Below are 15,947 nucleotides of genomic sequence, written 5' to 3'. Positions count from 1 at the left end.
TATGTATTTTCTTTGGTTGTAATTTCAATATTACTTTCTATTTCGTAATCCTATTGTTTATCAAAGTAAGCAAATATACTTTTGGGTTTGTCATCGCATTCTCCTTGAAAAAGTTTCAGCGAAGTCCGTCAGTCCTTGCATCGAAATTTAGCGAAATAGTAGAATAACTCCCAAAAATGTTTTTTCTATTTTTCGTATTAAACAAAAAAATATATTTTTGAAATAATATTCCAATAATAAGTTTTCGTCTTTTGTTGTTGCTATAATATGTCAGTTATAAATCCTATCGTTAAAATGTTGGTCTCATATTTTTCTACGCGTTGTCTAGAATCTGTACGTATTTTTAATTTATTTTTTCGAGTTTTATTTGGACTTTAAATTAGAATAAATTAAATTTACTCCAAGATTTTTTCAGTATTTCTTGATTTTCCGCGAAAATAGAAATACATTTAGTAAATATTTAGGCATCTACGGATAGATATTAAATGCTGTTAACGCTTTATATATACATTTTCTTATTACAGCAAAAATGGAATTTTTAAATATTTGTTCTTTATAAGGGAATAAAACCCCCCATAACTTTGGAGCGCAGCATCCAACTTTGTGAACGCGAACAGATTTGAAACCACGACTTTTTTCTTAATCTATGTTCCAAAAATTGCGGATGTGCTCGCAAAAAATTTTTTAATATTTCTTCCAATGGAATTGCAAAAGAAATTTGAAATTTACCATATATACTTTTATAAGGGCTAAATATGTGCCTCATCGAAATAATGGTTTTAGACCCTAGATATTTTTGGACGAAATGCCATCTCTGTCCATAGGTCTAGCTGGTTGGAACGCACGATAAATCTCGAAAGGAACAACTGATACGGTCCAAAATTTGGCGTTCGTAATATTTTGTCCAACGTTCGAGTTTACGTTCGAAGATGAATCATATCGGACCACACCTTCGGGCCCCTCCACCACAAAAGTTCAAAAATGTTCGGAAAAATTTTGCCATTCTTTGCACGTCGTAATATTTATACAGGCCATAGATGAGGTAACAATATGGACTATATATGAGGCGCTCAGTGCCAAAAGCGGCCTAACCCAGCGCCTAAAATATCAACTTCTTCGGGTACCTACCACACAAACATTTCGGAAATGTTCAGTTTAAGACTTGCTCTCGAACAGCTGTATTCACTACCCCATTTGCGACTTCCTGAGAAAACGGTAGAAAATGTAGTTGTTGGAGCGCTGGATAACTATCGAACGGATTAGCCCATTCGGTCCAAAATTTAGCTTTTTTAAAATTTTGTCCAAACTTAGTTTAAGTTCGCACATGGGCAAGGTGCGCACTTTCTGACCTTCTGATACCACCCCCATAAAAGTTAGAACAAGTGAGAACGGCATTAAGTTCCACCCAGTCGAACTTTTTTACTCTCCACCACGAGTTGTATAGAAGTAAAATTGAACAATTAGTTTCTTTCGTTGATGAAGAAGACTAATTACCAAATTCCAGTAATTTCGGTAAAACAATGTGGCTAACTTTCAAAATAGCGAAAATCGGGAGGTATAGTTCCATGGGTGCAATATGAAGGCATAAACCTATACCTACAAATTTCAGGTGGAAAAATTTGCACCGCAAACAAAGACAAAATACCAAATTTCAGCCATGTCGGTGGAATATTGAGGCCACAACCTTCAAAATACCGAGAACAGGGATAAACCGTTCTATGGGGATTATATGAAGGTGTGGACCTATACCGACATATTTAAAGGGTAAAGTTGAATACACCCAACGAAGACTAAATACCAAATTTCAGTTATTTCGGGGGAATATTAAAGCCATAACCTTAAAAATATCGAAAATCGGGAGGTATACTTTTATGGCGGCAAAATGAAAGCGTGGACGTATGCTTAAAAAAATTTAGGTGGACAGTTTTGCACCCCCAACGGAGACTAAATACCAAATTTCAGGCATTTCGGTGCAATATTGAGGCCACAACCTTTAAAATACCGAAAATATACCGTTCTATGGGGATTATATGAAGGAGTGGACCCATACCGACATATTTAGAGGCGAAAGTTGAATACCCCCAACTAAGACTAAATATCAAATTTCAGTCATTTCGATGGATTATTGTGGCCATAACCTTCAAAATATCGAAAATCAGGAAGTACCATTCTATGGGGCTATATTGAGGCATGGACCTGTACTAACACATTTCCGGCGTTAAATTTTTAGCCATTTTGGTGGAATATTGAGGCCACAATTTCAAAATACGGTAAATCGGGAGGTACCGTTCTATGGGGGCTATATGAAGGCGTGGGCTTATACCGACAAAATTCTGGGGAAAAGGTTTGTACCCCCAACGAAGAGTAAGTACCAAACTTCAGCCATTTCGGTGTGATAATGAAGCTAAAACCTTTAAAATACCGAAAATGGGGTAGAATGGAAAATGTGGTACCAGCAACAACAAAAACTTCTGTACCAAATTACAAAGCTCTATCTTAAAAATTACGAGCTGTATCTTGATTTCAACAGAAGGACATGGTTATATCGACATAGAATTTTACCCTGATCAAGAATATATATACTTTATAGGGTCTCCGATGAATATTTCTCTTTCTTAATTATATCCTCCATATTATAGTGGGGGGTAAAAAAATGCCACTGAAATGCTACGCGCTTTACCTGTTGAACAGAGCAACCGACCAAACTATGAATCTCCTAATATTTTGTCTACATATAGTTTTACTTCAGAAATTGTACATATCGGTATCCTCATTAGGATACGTCCCGCAGAAAAATTCAACATTTTTCAAAATGCTGTTTAGTTTCTGTTCAAATATGCTTTTGAAAATTATACCGATGCTACTCTTTGTGGTACGGTTCAAACGATATTATGTTTTTTCATGGGAAAGTTCATGCTTCCTGACATGGTGGTCCAAAAGCTCTAATGCCTGATGGGCCCAATATATACTGAAAGGAATGTCTCCTAAGCCAAGATCCACTTCCAAAATGTACTATGTAGGTCCATTCCTTTAAGTACATCCTCCACAACACTTTTAAGCTTCAAAGAAAATATTTTTTTGTCGGCAAGTTCATACCTAAAACAAGTGAGCAAAGGCTATGTTCGGGACGGGGCCGACCATGTGATACCCTCCCTACACCACTACCCCTGTGCATAAGCTTTTCACTGGTAAACATTTCTTTTAGGAAATATAAACCGACTACCACCAAAAATAATATGCCTCTTTGTCTCTGGGACCCCCATAAGCAACCAAAATTGCGTGACCATCCGATCAAAATTACGACCTGTACCTTGATTGCAAAAAAATGGAAGAATTGGATGCATTACCGACTATTGTGGATTCTCCCTTGTTTGACCACCTTCGCCAACTGCTTTACACCAATGTAAAGGTAATATTTTCTTCTTGCATTGACAGGCTTTGTCGTTGGAATACCCCTACTAGAAGCCAATATATTCACAAAGAATAACACTTTGAATTTGTCTCCAAATGAGTTTTTCCCCATTCCGACCCCTAAATATTATCCGGCTATCACCAAAATCAATAGGCTTCTTCCAATGTGGGACCCGCATCAACTCCCAAAAAATTCGTGACGATCCGATTAAAATTGCGACCTGTAGCGTGATTACAAACAAATCGGAAAATGGGATGCATTACCGACTATTGCGATATCTCTGTTGTTTGAGTAGCTACGACAACCTACTTTACATCGTTGTAAAGGTGATATTTTCTACTTTCCTTGCCAGGTTTTGCTTTTGATATACCTCTTAAAGAAAGAGAGATTTTGGCTTTGAAATAAAACGTAGACCTTTTCTCCAAATAAGTTTTTGCCCATTCCGACCCTTGAATATTATCCGACCATCATTAAAATCAGTAGGCTTCTTCCTCTGTGGGAACCCCATTAACCCCCAAAATTTCGTGACGATCCGATCAAAATTGCAAAAAAATCGGAAAACGGGATGCATTATCTACTATTGCCATATCTCTGCTATTTGACCACCTACGACAACCTTCTTTACATCGTTGTAAAGGTGATATTTTCTACTTTCCTGGTCAGGTTTTGCTTTTGATATACCTCTTAAAGAAACAGAGATATTGGCTTTGAAATAAAATGTTGACTTTTCTCCAAATAAGTGTTTGCCCATTCCGACCCCTAAATATTATCCGACCATCACCAAAATCAATATGCTTCTTCATCTGTGAGACCCCCATTAGCCCTGAAATTTTCTTGACGGTCCGATCAATATTGTGACCTGTAGCGTGATTTCTAAAAAAATAGAAAAATGGGATGTATTACCGACTATTGCGATATCTCCGTTATTTGGTTACCTACGCCGACCTAGTTTGCATCATTGTAAATACGGGATCTTCTACTTTCATAGTCAGGCTTTGCTTTTGGAAATTTTTCAACCAAAGCTGTGATATTTGTCAATATAATTAAAATCGCAAAAATGAAAATTGGGGTTTTAATTGCTACTATTGCGATATCTTCGTTGTTTGATCACCTACGAGCACCTACTTTACATCATTAGAAAGGTGATATTTTCTGCTTTTATTGTCAGGTTTTGCTTTTGGTATACCCCATATAGAAGCTGAGAAATTGGCTTTGGAAAAAAACGTTGTCTTTTTATCCACTTTAGTTTTTTGCCCTTTCCGACCCCTAAAAATTATCCGACCATCACCAAAATCAATAGGCTTCTTCCCCTCCGGGACCCTCATCAACATCCAAAATTTCGTGACGATCCGATCAAAATTGCGGCCTGTAGCGTGATTACAAGGTTTAGATGGACAGACGGACAGACGGACGGACGGACGGACTGACGGACGGACACACATAGCCAGATCGACTCAGCTCGTCGAGACATTCATTTTGATATATATAAGTATGGGTCTACGACCATTATTTCGATGCGTTACAAACTTTTTGGCCAAAACCAACTTATAATACCCTCCCCACATAGTGGTGTAGGGTATAAAAAGGGCCACAAAATCTGCGTAGCCTGTATTAGATTCGATATTATCAATAGATAAAAGTTTCAATTTACGCAGGTTGGGGATATATCTCTGTCGGCAAAGCCGACTGATACTTTTTTACTTATTTTAAACTGCATCTGCGAAAGTAGCACCTGTTAGCCAATACAATTCTCCTTCCTATTTCACAACCGATGTTGTTTATTTTCTTTATAGAAACCAACTTCCACATCTGGTCCAAGTTTTATTGACGCATTGCGCGTCACCACCATCAACATGGCCTTTTTATCGTTTACCCACAGACCCACTTTAGCAGATTCTCATTCGACCTTCTTTAAGGTATCAGTTATTCCTTTTACTGATCGACCCATGATGTCAATGTCTTCACCATAAGCAAGTAACATGTGGCTATTGGTGTAAATTTTATCATTTATTTTGACGTTTGCAACTCGTATAACCTTTTCCAACAGAATATTGGATAGGTCACACGAAAGGATGTCACCTTGTCAGAAACTGTTTGGCATTGAACTGTTCAGAGAGGTTCTTTCTTATTTTAACTGAGTGTCGGATATGAGTTAGAGTTATCTTACAAAGCCGAATGAGCTTTGTGAAGACATTAAATTCTCACATGGCTTGGAATACCTTTGAAGGCTGCTCTATAACACTGGGGAACAAGTCGGGCGGTATACATTCAATATCATTTTCTGGGATTGGACCCGTACATTCAATATTATCTTTTAAGGTTGGTCGTCTTCTGTAGTTGGGATACCAAAAGTTTGGAAAAATGCTCTTTTCCTATCTATTACCAATTTGTCTTGCTCGTCTCTACAGGAGAATGTGCCTGTACAAAAGCCATCAGTTTGATGTTTCACTCTTTGGTAGAACTTTCGGATTTTTCACATCCCCGCTTTCCCATTTCTCTCTTTTCCTGCGGAAAAGGCGTTTCTCATCTCTCGTTTTCTCCAGATACCTCTCTTGTGCGCTACGCGCTGCTACTGATTGTAGATTAGCTCTATTTGACGCACTTTTCTATTCGGTAGCAGCACAACACTCCTGGTCATACCATGCAGATAGGTTTGGCAGATGTTTGCATGGAGTGGCCAATAGTTTGCCACTGTGCTCATATGTTATCGGGACGAGGAGTGTTTTCATTAAGCATTTGGGCCATTTGAAGAATTTTGCTTTTATACGTATTGTGACAAATCTTTCATTCACTGGGGTGAAGCTGAAGACCCGATGTTTTAACCTACGACCAATTACAAATCCGTAACCAAAGTCATGCTTTATGTCATGGCAGCTATAATACAGTGTGTCACATCTAGGTGTTGTTGTGACGCCGTTCCCATTCCATCGCACTTCCAAAATCCTTATAAAAGCCAAGATTTTCTTACATTAGTCTCATCTAAAGAGAAAGATAAACAAATCAAGGATATATTCTACGAGCGCCTAGAGAGAGAGAGAGAGAGCATATTACCGCTGTTCTGCCCATGCCAGTAAGAATATTCTAGGAGAATTTAATGCAGAAATTGGGATGGAAAATATATTTGGTACCACGGTCGGTCGGCAAATGTGGCTTTCATTAGGTAATATCTGATAACGGAATGAGGCTGATTGCTTTTGCAGCGGCAAAAATCATGGTAGCGAGGATATCCTCAGATGGGGAAACGAGACCAGATTGATCTTGTTGTAATAGACGGAAGACACCCGTCCATTGTGTTAGATGTCCGATAGATTCGAGGACCGAACATCGGTTCGGACCATTTCCTTGTAACAGCCATGGTACGCACTCGTCTTAGTGTTGCGCCAAAGTGCTATCTAACACAGGACGGAAGCTGGATGTCAAGAAGATGGAAGCACAACAGATAGACCAAGCCTATACCGCTCAACTGACCCACATGCTGGAAGACGGCACTCCTTGTCGTGATAACGTGTCGCAGTGGTAAAGAATAGTCCACTATCTTCAAACAGCCGCAAAATCTATTTTTCTGTACCTCAATTCAGTAGCAACACGAATCACCAAAGACAAATATCGGGGAGAAAGTGGAGAGGAGAAGCGTATTTCCAGAAAAAGAGCAAGAAAAAACAAGGGCGTGAGAAACACGAGATGTTCAGGAGTTAGAATGAAATCCGCAAATTTTACCAGAATGTAAAACACCAGACTGACGGTTATGGTGCTGGCACATTCTCCTGCAAAGATAATGAGTGGACTCTGGTAACTGACACAGATAGCTTATTGAGGATCTGTAAGGAGAATTTCATGAAGTTCTTAGCACCGAATATGGGCGACGATGAAGATACTTCAGAACTCAACGACGTTGAATGTCTACCACCTAGCCAAAATGGGGTCATGACTGCAATTGGCTACCCGCCGAGCTGTTCAAGAGTGGTGGCGAAATGCTGATAATGAGTATGCATAAGTTAATTAGCGACATTTGGCAGGAAGTAAGCCTAACCAAAGACTGCAACGTGAGTCTGCTATTTCCCGTACACAAGAAAGGAGATAATACGTTTTGTGCCAATTACAGAGGCATAAGTTCCCTACCCATCGCAAACAATGTGCTGTCGAGCATACTGTGTGAACGTCTAAAACCCACGGTCAATAAAATAATCGGGTCATACCAATGCGGTTTTCATCATCATCATATGTTCCCACAACATCCCCGAAGGTACAAGGGAGACTTCTCTCATATCAATGAGTGCACGCCGATTCATATTGGCTCAATGATATTGGGACCTACTTTTTTATTGCCGAGTCCGAACGGGGTGTCTTCCGACACCACTTTTAGAGAAGTTTTTTATGGCTGAAATACTCAGGAAATGTCGCCAGCATTACTGAGGGGAATATTGCCACCGTTGTAAATTTGATGTTGTTTGGTCTGGGATTCGAACCGCAGACCTTCTGAGTGCAAGGCGGACGTGCTAACCATTGCACCACGGTGGCCCCCAATGCGGTTTTAGACCTGGTAAATCGGCAATTGATCAAATCTTCGCATTGCGCCAAATTTGACATTAATTTGACACTTAAGGTTCATAGGAGTCACAACACTACTCCACCAAAACTGTCAACATAGCTCCATATTTAGGTATAGCCCTCATCTAACGGTACCTCCCGATTTTCGGTATTTTCAAAGTTTTGGCTACAAGTTTTAACCAAACTAGCTGCAATTTGACATTTGAGGTTCTCAGTGGTCACGAAAGTTCTCCATCAAAAATCAACATAGGACCGTGTTTTGGTATAGCCCCCATGTAGAGAGAGTTTCCTACCGATTTTCGTTATTTTGAGGATTTAAGCTACGACTTTTAACCGAACTAGCTGTTATTTGACATTTGAGGTTCCCAGTGGTCACGAAACTTCATTTTCAGAAATCGTCAGCGTAGGACCATGTTTTGGGATAGCCCTCATATAGAGGTACCTCCCGATTTCCAGTATTTTGAGGATTTAAGCTACGTTTTTTAACGCAACTAACTTTTATTTGATATTTTTTGGTCCATAGGAGTCACAACACTGCTCCACCAAAACTGTCAAAATAGGTCCTCCCGATTTTCGGTATTTTGAAAGTTTTAGCTACAATTTTTAACCGAACTAGCAGTAATTTGACAATTAAATTTCCCAGTGGTCACAAAACTTCTCTACTAAAAAATCGTCAACATAGGTCCATGATTGGGTACAGCCCCTATATAAAGGTACCTCCTGATTTTCGGTATTTAGAAGATTTAAGCTACAATTTTTAACCGAACTAGCTGTAATTTGTCATTTTAGGTTCCCATTGGTCACGAAACTTCTCTATAAAAATTGTCAACATAGTGTTATGTTTCGGTATATCCCACATATAACGGTACCTCTGGATTTTCGGTATTTTGAGGGTTTTAGCTACATTGTTTGACGCAACTATCCGTAATTTGGCATTTGAGATTCACGGTAGTCACAAAACGTTCTCAATAGGCCCCATGTAAGTACCTACCGCTTTTAAGTATTTTAGATTTTTTTGTTGGTGGAGGGTATAATAGGTTCGACCCGGTCGAACTTAACGGCTTTTTGCTTTATTTTATTTAAAATAGGAAAAACTGAAATAATTGCTTCTATTCATTAAATGAACAAACATTGGTAATAAAGTCAAAGCTATTACCACAACCAGAGGCAATTCTCTCATTTAACAGAAGCTTATTTTCATTTGACCACACAAAGTACATAATGAATGGCGGCATAAAAAAGTTGTTTCGCAACGATACGGTCATTTGTTTGCGTGCATATATACCCAGCAAACCAAATGTCGGATGTCCGACATGTCTGAACAATTTCGGAAGCAACGTCGTTCAGATTTCGTTCCGATTTCTAAACGATTTTTTGGAGCGGAAATAGTTCAGATTTTGTGCCGATTTCGTACCGAATTCGGAACGAATATCGGAAAGAAATTTCCTTTCCGAATTTCCCAAGGATTTTCTTCAGATTTCGTTACGAAATCGGATCGAAATCGATATGATGTCGCTCCGACATTTCGTTCCGAAATTATGTCGACCACTTCATACAACTTTCGTTAAGATATCGTTACGATTTCGGATCAGACATCGGACGTATCGTCCGAATTTTGTTCCGATTTCGTTAAGATGTCGGTACGATTGGTTTGTTGGGTATTTACACACACGCACACACATACTTATATCCCTGTACTAGCAAAATGCCCGCTACTTCGTAATAGGAAAAGGAATAATATACAAATAAACAATATTTAATATGGAGAACACTGAAAATTTTGATGTACTAATACCTATTTGAATTGATATTTAATTTCTTTCAAGTATTGCTCTCTACACTTCAACAGCGGCCTATATTTTAAATTCAAGTCCATGTTTAATTAGAACGGTATGGGCATTTTGAAAATTGTATCCACATTTTCCAACCGAATTTTGGAATTTTTGAAATGTAGAAAACCATTATTCAGAAAATGTTACCCTATATAACAGCTAATTTTTCAGAAATTTTATTTTAGGCCTTTTTTTCTTAGGATGTAAAAACCTTCTTGTAAAACATTAGCCGCATAGATCTACCTTTTCAAATGAACTTACTATAACGTTTAGAATAGACAACAAAAATAAAAACAATATTGTTGAAAAGGTACGTTTGACTTTTTGATATCAGTACATTATTTAGAAACCGAATTCGTGTTAACCTGGAAACAATAGTACATTATTCAGTAAAATTTTTAAAATCCAGGACCTTAGCTCAAATGTTACAGTTTTAGCTCTACTTTAAATAAACATTCTGATCCAATCTCAACAGTTATCCTCATAACAAATTTCATTTATCGATTCACCCAGTACCAGTGCTTCAATATTTAGTATTATTTAATACTTCTAGTACACTTATTGTACGACCACCTTTAACAATGAACCTGACAAATTAATAATATAAATAAATTCTATTCCTTGGGGTCCAAGGTGTAGTGATGCGTACATATCTCATATGATAATATAAAGCCTCTCCTACATTAATGTCAACCTCCCCGACCAGTGGCGGACCCTGTTGTTTTGCAGAAGAGGCTCTGACGTCCGATTATTGGCGGAATAACCATAACATCTGTTTCTAAGAGGAAATGTTTAGAAATCGCATCATAATTATGGCAGGTTCGGAGGCCTGAAATTATAAATAACAAATCCAAGTACAAGATAGCAGCCCTATCACCGAACTAGGTATCGTTGGTCTAATCTACCATCGACTGCCGAATAAATCTGGATTCGAGTATTTACAAAGAAGAAAAATAACGAACGGAACTATTTGATGACGAACAAAGGCTATGTTAAAAGGATAAGATTTGCACAATAGAATGTCAGAACGCTCTATCAATCTGGGAAATTTGCTGAACTGTCAAAAGAATGTGATCGATTGAATATCAGTGTATGTGGTCTCAGCGAAGTCAGATGGAATGGATGTGGCGAGGTACGCAATAGAAAAGGTGATATACTACTGTACTCCGGAATGCCGAACCATGATGATAACCACATAAGAGGCGTAGGGATATTTTTGACAAGGTCATCTCAAAAAGCCCTCGTAGACTGGAAGGCAATATCGGAAAGGATTATTACTGCCAACTTAAGAACTAAGCGTAATATAATTACTGTAATACAGTGCTACGGTCCCACAGAAGAAAGCGATCTAACAGAAAAAGAGTCATTTTACAGTCAGTTGAGCAACCTACTTTCCCATATACCAAAGAAAAATGTTGTACTACTGCTCGGAGATTGATCTCAAGATAGGTGGTTCGCTTTTCCCTCACAAGCGAAACCATAAAACTACGTGGAGAGCTCCCTCTGGCAATTATGAGAACCAAATTGACCATATTTGTATATCAAGAAAGTGGAGCAGTATGCTATGTGATGTACGTAACAAAAGAAGTGCTTAAATCGGAAGTGACATTATCTCGTTTTAGCAGAGGTAAAACTTAAACTATCCCAGCAGAAAAAGAAGAATGTCGACTCACAAAGAAAAACCTTTGATATCGAGAAACTAAAAAACAGCACAACCAAAAATATGTTCATAGACAAAGTATGTAATATCAACATAAACTCCCTTGATACACTAGAAGAGAAATGGAAACGATTTAAGGACAATGTAACGGAAATATGCACGACAGTTTTAGGATTGAAGCGAAAACAACAAGATGCCGACTGGATAACGAGTGAAACATGGGAACTAATTGAAGAAAGGAAAATCGTCAAGGGCAAAATGCTTTCTGAAAATGCTGAAGACAAGTTGGAACTGTTCAGAGAGAATCACAAACAGTTATCCAAAGATATTAAAAAGCATGTAAAAAAGGAAAAAAAGTCTTACTATGGTAAAATGGGGAATGAGGCTCAGACAGCTGCTAACAAGGGGAACTCAAAAGAACTCTATAAAATTATAAGGAAACTGAGTGGCAAGGATACACTCATAAGTAACTCGCCTGTAGAAGATGAAACAGGGTCTCTCGTGACATCAAAAGACGAACAAACTAAAGTTTGGAAAAGACATTTTGAAAAAACGCTGAACATCAGCCAAAACCACCAAGCACAATTCCTCATCTCAAAAATACATCCCACAAATGCAGAGGTAAAAACAGAAAATCCTTCAATTGCTGAAATAGAAGCGATTAATACCCTAAAACCCGGTAAAGCCCCAGGCAACGACGGTATTCCAGCAGAATGCTTTAAAGTCTGTAGCAATATAATGGCTGAAAAACTACACCCGTTATTCAAACAGATATGGGAGGAGGAAACTATCCCACAAGACTGGAAAGAATCAATTATAGTGAAACTTCCTAAAAAGGGTAACAGAACAAAATGTGGCAACTGGAGAGGCATATCCTTACTGCCATCAACACTACAAATTTTCAACGAAATAATTTTAAATAGAATAGCCGAACCATTAGAAAAATTGTTGCGAAAAAACCAAGCTGGTTTCCGAGCAAGGAATTCATGCATCGACCACATATGCACAACAAGAATCATCATTGAACAATCCGTAGAGTATAACGCAAGTTTATATCTAGCATTTGTGGACTATGAAAAAGCGTTCGATGCCCTAAATAGAAAATACATATGGAGCTCACTTCTATCAAAAGGAATACCCAAGAAACTAGTGACACTTATAGAAAATAGCTATATTGGTACGACTTCCAGAGTGTTGCACGAAGGACTCCTCAGCGAAGCGTTTTTTACAACCAGCGGAGTGCGACAAGGCTGCACATTATCACCGCTATTATTCGTCACAGTTCTTGACGCAGTGTTTAAAAATCTAGACTCAACACCATCTGGTCTAAATTGGAATTTGTTCGACAAACTTGGGGATTTGGAGTATGCAGACGATGCCGTTTTACTTACAACAACATACTCAGATATGCAAAACAAATTACTCAACCTGTCAGAGGAATCATTAAAAGTTGGTCTGAAAATAAACTGCGGCAAAACAAGAACTATGAGGATAAATGCCAATAATAACAACCCGTTTATGATATATGGAGAAGCAATACAGAATGTGGACCGTTTTGAATATCTTGGTAGCATTTTATCAACAAAAGGAGGTACCACGGAGGACGTTGATAACCGTATTAGAAAAGCCCAAGGAACGTTTGCGTCGCTGAAAAACATTTGGTCATCTGAGACATTAAATATAAAAACAAAAATCAATATCTTCAATTCTTGCGTGAAATCTACGCTACTGTATGGATCCGAGACATGGCTTACCAATACCACATTAACCAATAAACTTCAAGTATTTATAAACAGATGTCTTCGCAACATATTAAAAATATGGTGGCCACAAACTATATCTAACGAACGTCTCTGGAATATAACAAATCAACAGGAAATAAAATCTACAATCATTCAAAGGAAATATGGCTGGCTCGGCCACACTCTTAGAAAAAGCGAAACTGATATTTCCCACTCAGCTCTCCATTGGAATCCCTAAGGACGACGCAATAGAGGCAGGCCGAAAACAACATGGAGAAGAACACTAACAACAGAAACCAACTTATCAATCGATCAATTAAAATATATAGCAAATGATAGAAATGAATGGAGAATCTTTGTAAATAGACTAAGTTTATAATATGTTACACGTTTATAAACATGTCATAATAATAAAATAATTCCTTAGCCCAATAATAAATTTATTGCATATTTTTTCTTTTCACGCACTAATGATATAATTCCATCTTCATTGCTACACCCAACGTCAAATTTAACAGCAACATTACGTATTTCTCAATAAATCATCCAGCCCTCAGCCTAATTTTATAATTTGAATGCATTTCAAAAAATCCGTATTTAAACACCAACACAATCCCTCATACAACAATTCGAAATTCCATCTATATCCCATCATGCAACACCAAACTGGCGCTCAATTCTGTTTCTATGAAAATGTGAAATGAAAACTTTTATAAAGGGAAAAACTGTCAAATGAAAAAAATTATAAAGGAAATATTTTTCATTTCAAATTTTCATAGAACAAGAATCCACCCCCTGGTACCAAATTTAGTACTTATAGTATGTATAAGTTTCAAAAATTACTTCCTTTTATCTAAAACTATATCTAAACCGCGATTTAGTATTTTTCGTATACATTAGTACGAATTTCCAAAACTTCCTTCTTTCTCACTCTAAACGTCAAGTGCTATACTAATACCGAATTGCACAATTTCAGCTCTACCCCTTTACACAATAACAATTTGGACCAAATTCTGTGTCATTTAGTAATTTTCGTACACTTATTGTACGTATATCCACAACCACATCCATATCTCAACCATACACACCAACAGCGGCTATAATACCAAATTTCCGAATTCCACCTCTATTCATAATGCCATTAATACTTTTCGTATGAAAGTACGAATTTCAATAACTATCTCCAACATTAATTGCGAATTTCAGGATTCCACCTCTATCCGTCCATTTAAATCTAAATTGAACCATTTATTACTTTTCCTACCCATAAGGACGAATTTCCAAAACTTCCTCAATCCTACACTCCAACAGTAACCTTAATTCGAAATTTCAGGATTCCAACTCTATCCGTTCCCCCAAATATAAATTGTACCAAATTTAGTACATTTAGTACTTTCCGTACCCATAAGTATGAATTTCCAAAACTACCTCAATCCTACACTCCAACAGTAACCTTAATTCGAAATTTCAGGATCCCAGCTCTATTCGTTCCCCCAAATCCAAATTGTACCAAATTTAGTACATTTAGTACTTTCCGTACCCATAAGTATGAATTTCCAAAACTACCTCAATCCTACACTCCAACAGTAACCTTAATTCGAAATTTCCGGATCCCGGCTCTATTCGTTCCCCCAAATCCAAATTGTACCAAATTTAGTACTTTTCGTACCCATAAGTACGAATTTCTAAAACTTCCTCAATCCTACACTCCAACAGTAACCTTAATTCGAAATTTCAGGATTCCAACTCTATCCGTTCACCCAAATATAAATTGTACCAAATTTAGTACATTTAGTACTTTCCGTACCCATAAGTATGAATTTCCAAAACTACCTCAATCCTACACTCCAACAGTAACCTTAATTCGAAATTTCAGGATCATAGCTCTATTCGTTCCCCCAAATCCAAATTGTACCAAATTTAGTACTTTTCGTACCCATAAGTACGAATTTATAAAACTTCATCAATACTACACTCCAACAGTAGCCTTAATTCGAAATTTCAGGATTCCATCTCTATCCGTTCACCCAAATATAAATTGTACCAAATTTAGTACATTTAGTACTTTCCGTACCCATAAGTATGAATTTCCAAAACTACCTCAATCCTACACTCCAACAGTAACCTTAATTCGAAATTTCAGGATCCCAGCTCTATTCGTTCCCCCAAATCCAAATTGTACCAAATTTAGTACTTTTCGTACCCATAAGTACGAATTTCCAAAACTTCCTCAATCCTACACTCCAACAGTAACCTTAATTCGAAATTTCAGGATTCCAACTCTATCCGTTCACCCAAATATAAATTGTACCAAATTTAGTACATTTAGTACTTTCCGTACCCATAAGTATGAATTTCCAAAACTACCTCAATCCTACACTCCATCAGTAATCTTAATTCCAAATTTCAGGATTCCAACTCTATCCGTTCACCCAAATATAAATTGTACCAAATTTAGTACATTTAGTACTTTCCGTTCCCATAAGTATGAATTTCCAAAACTACCTCAATCCTACACTCCATCAGTAACCTTAATTCGAAATTTCAGGATTCCAACTCTATCCGTTCAACTAAATTTAAATTGTACCAAATTTAGTACCATTTAGTACTTTCCGTACCCATAAGTACGAATTTGCAAGACTAACTCAATCCTACACTCCAAAAGTAATTAAATTCAAAATTTCAGGATTCCAGCTCTATCCGTTCACCCAAATCCAATTTGTACCAAATTTAGTACCGTTTACTACTTTTCG

The 15,947-nt window shown here is 37.5% G+C and overlaps 1 protein-coding gene across 3 annotated transcripts in view; it reads right to left on the bottom strand.

Moving 5' to 3' along the window:
- Positions 1-15,947, bottom strand: part of bma (SCY1-like protein bma) — a 406,156-nt gene that overhangs the window by 52,382 nt on the left and 337,827 nt on the right. The gene's annotated exons all lie outside the window — the stretch shown is intronic.

The sequence above is a fragment of the Musca autumnalis genome, unplaced genomic scaffold (assembly GCF_047663935.1).
Source record: "Musca autumnalis isolate F117 unplaced genomic scaffold, ASM4766393v1 scaffold_4, whole genome shotgun sequence".
In the NCBI taxonomy this organism is placed as follows: domain Eukaryota; kingdom Metazoa; phylum Arthropoda; class Insecta; order Diptera; family Muscidae; genus Musca; species Musca autumnalis.
This window is presented reverse-complemented; position numbering and strand designations above follow the sequence as displayed.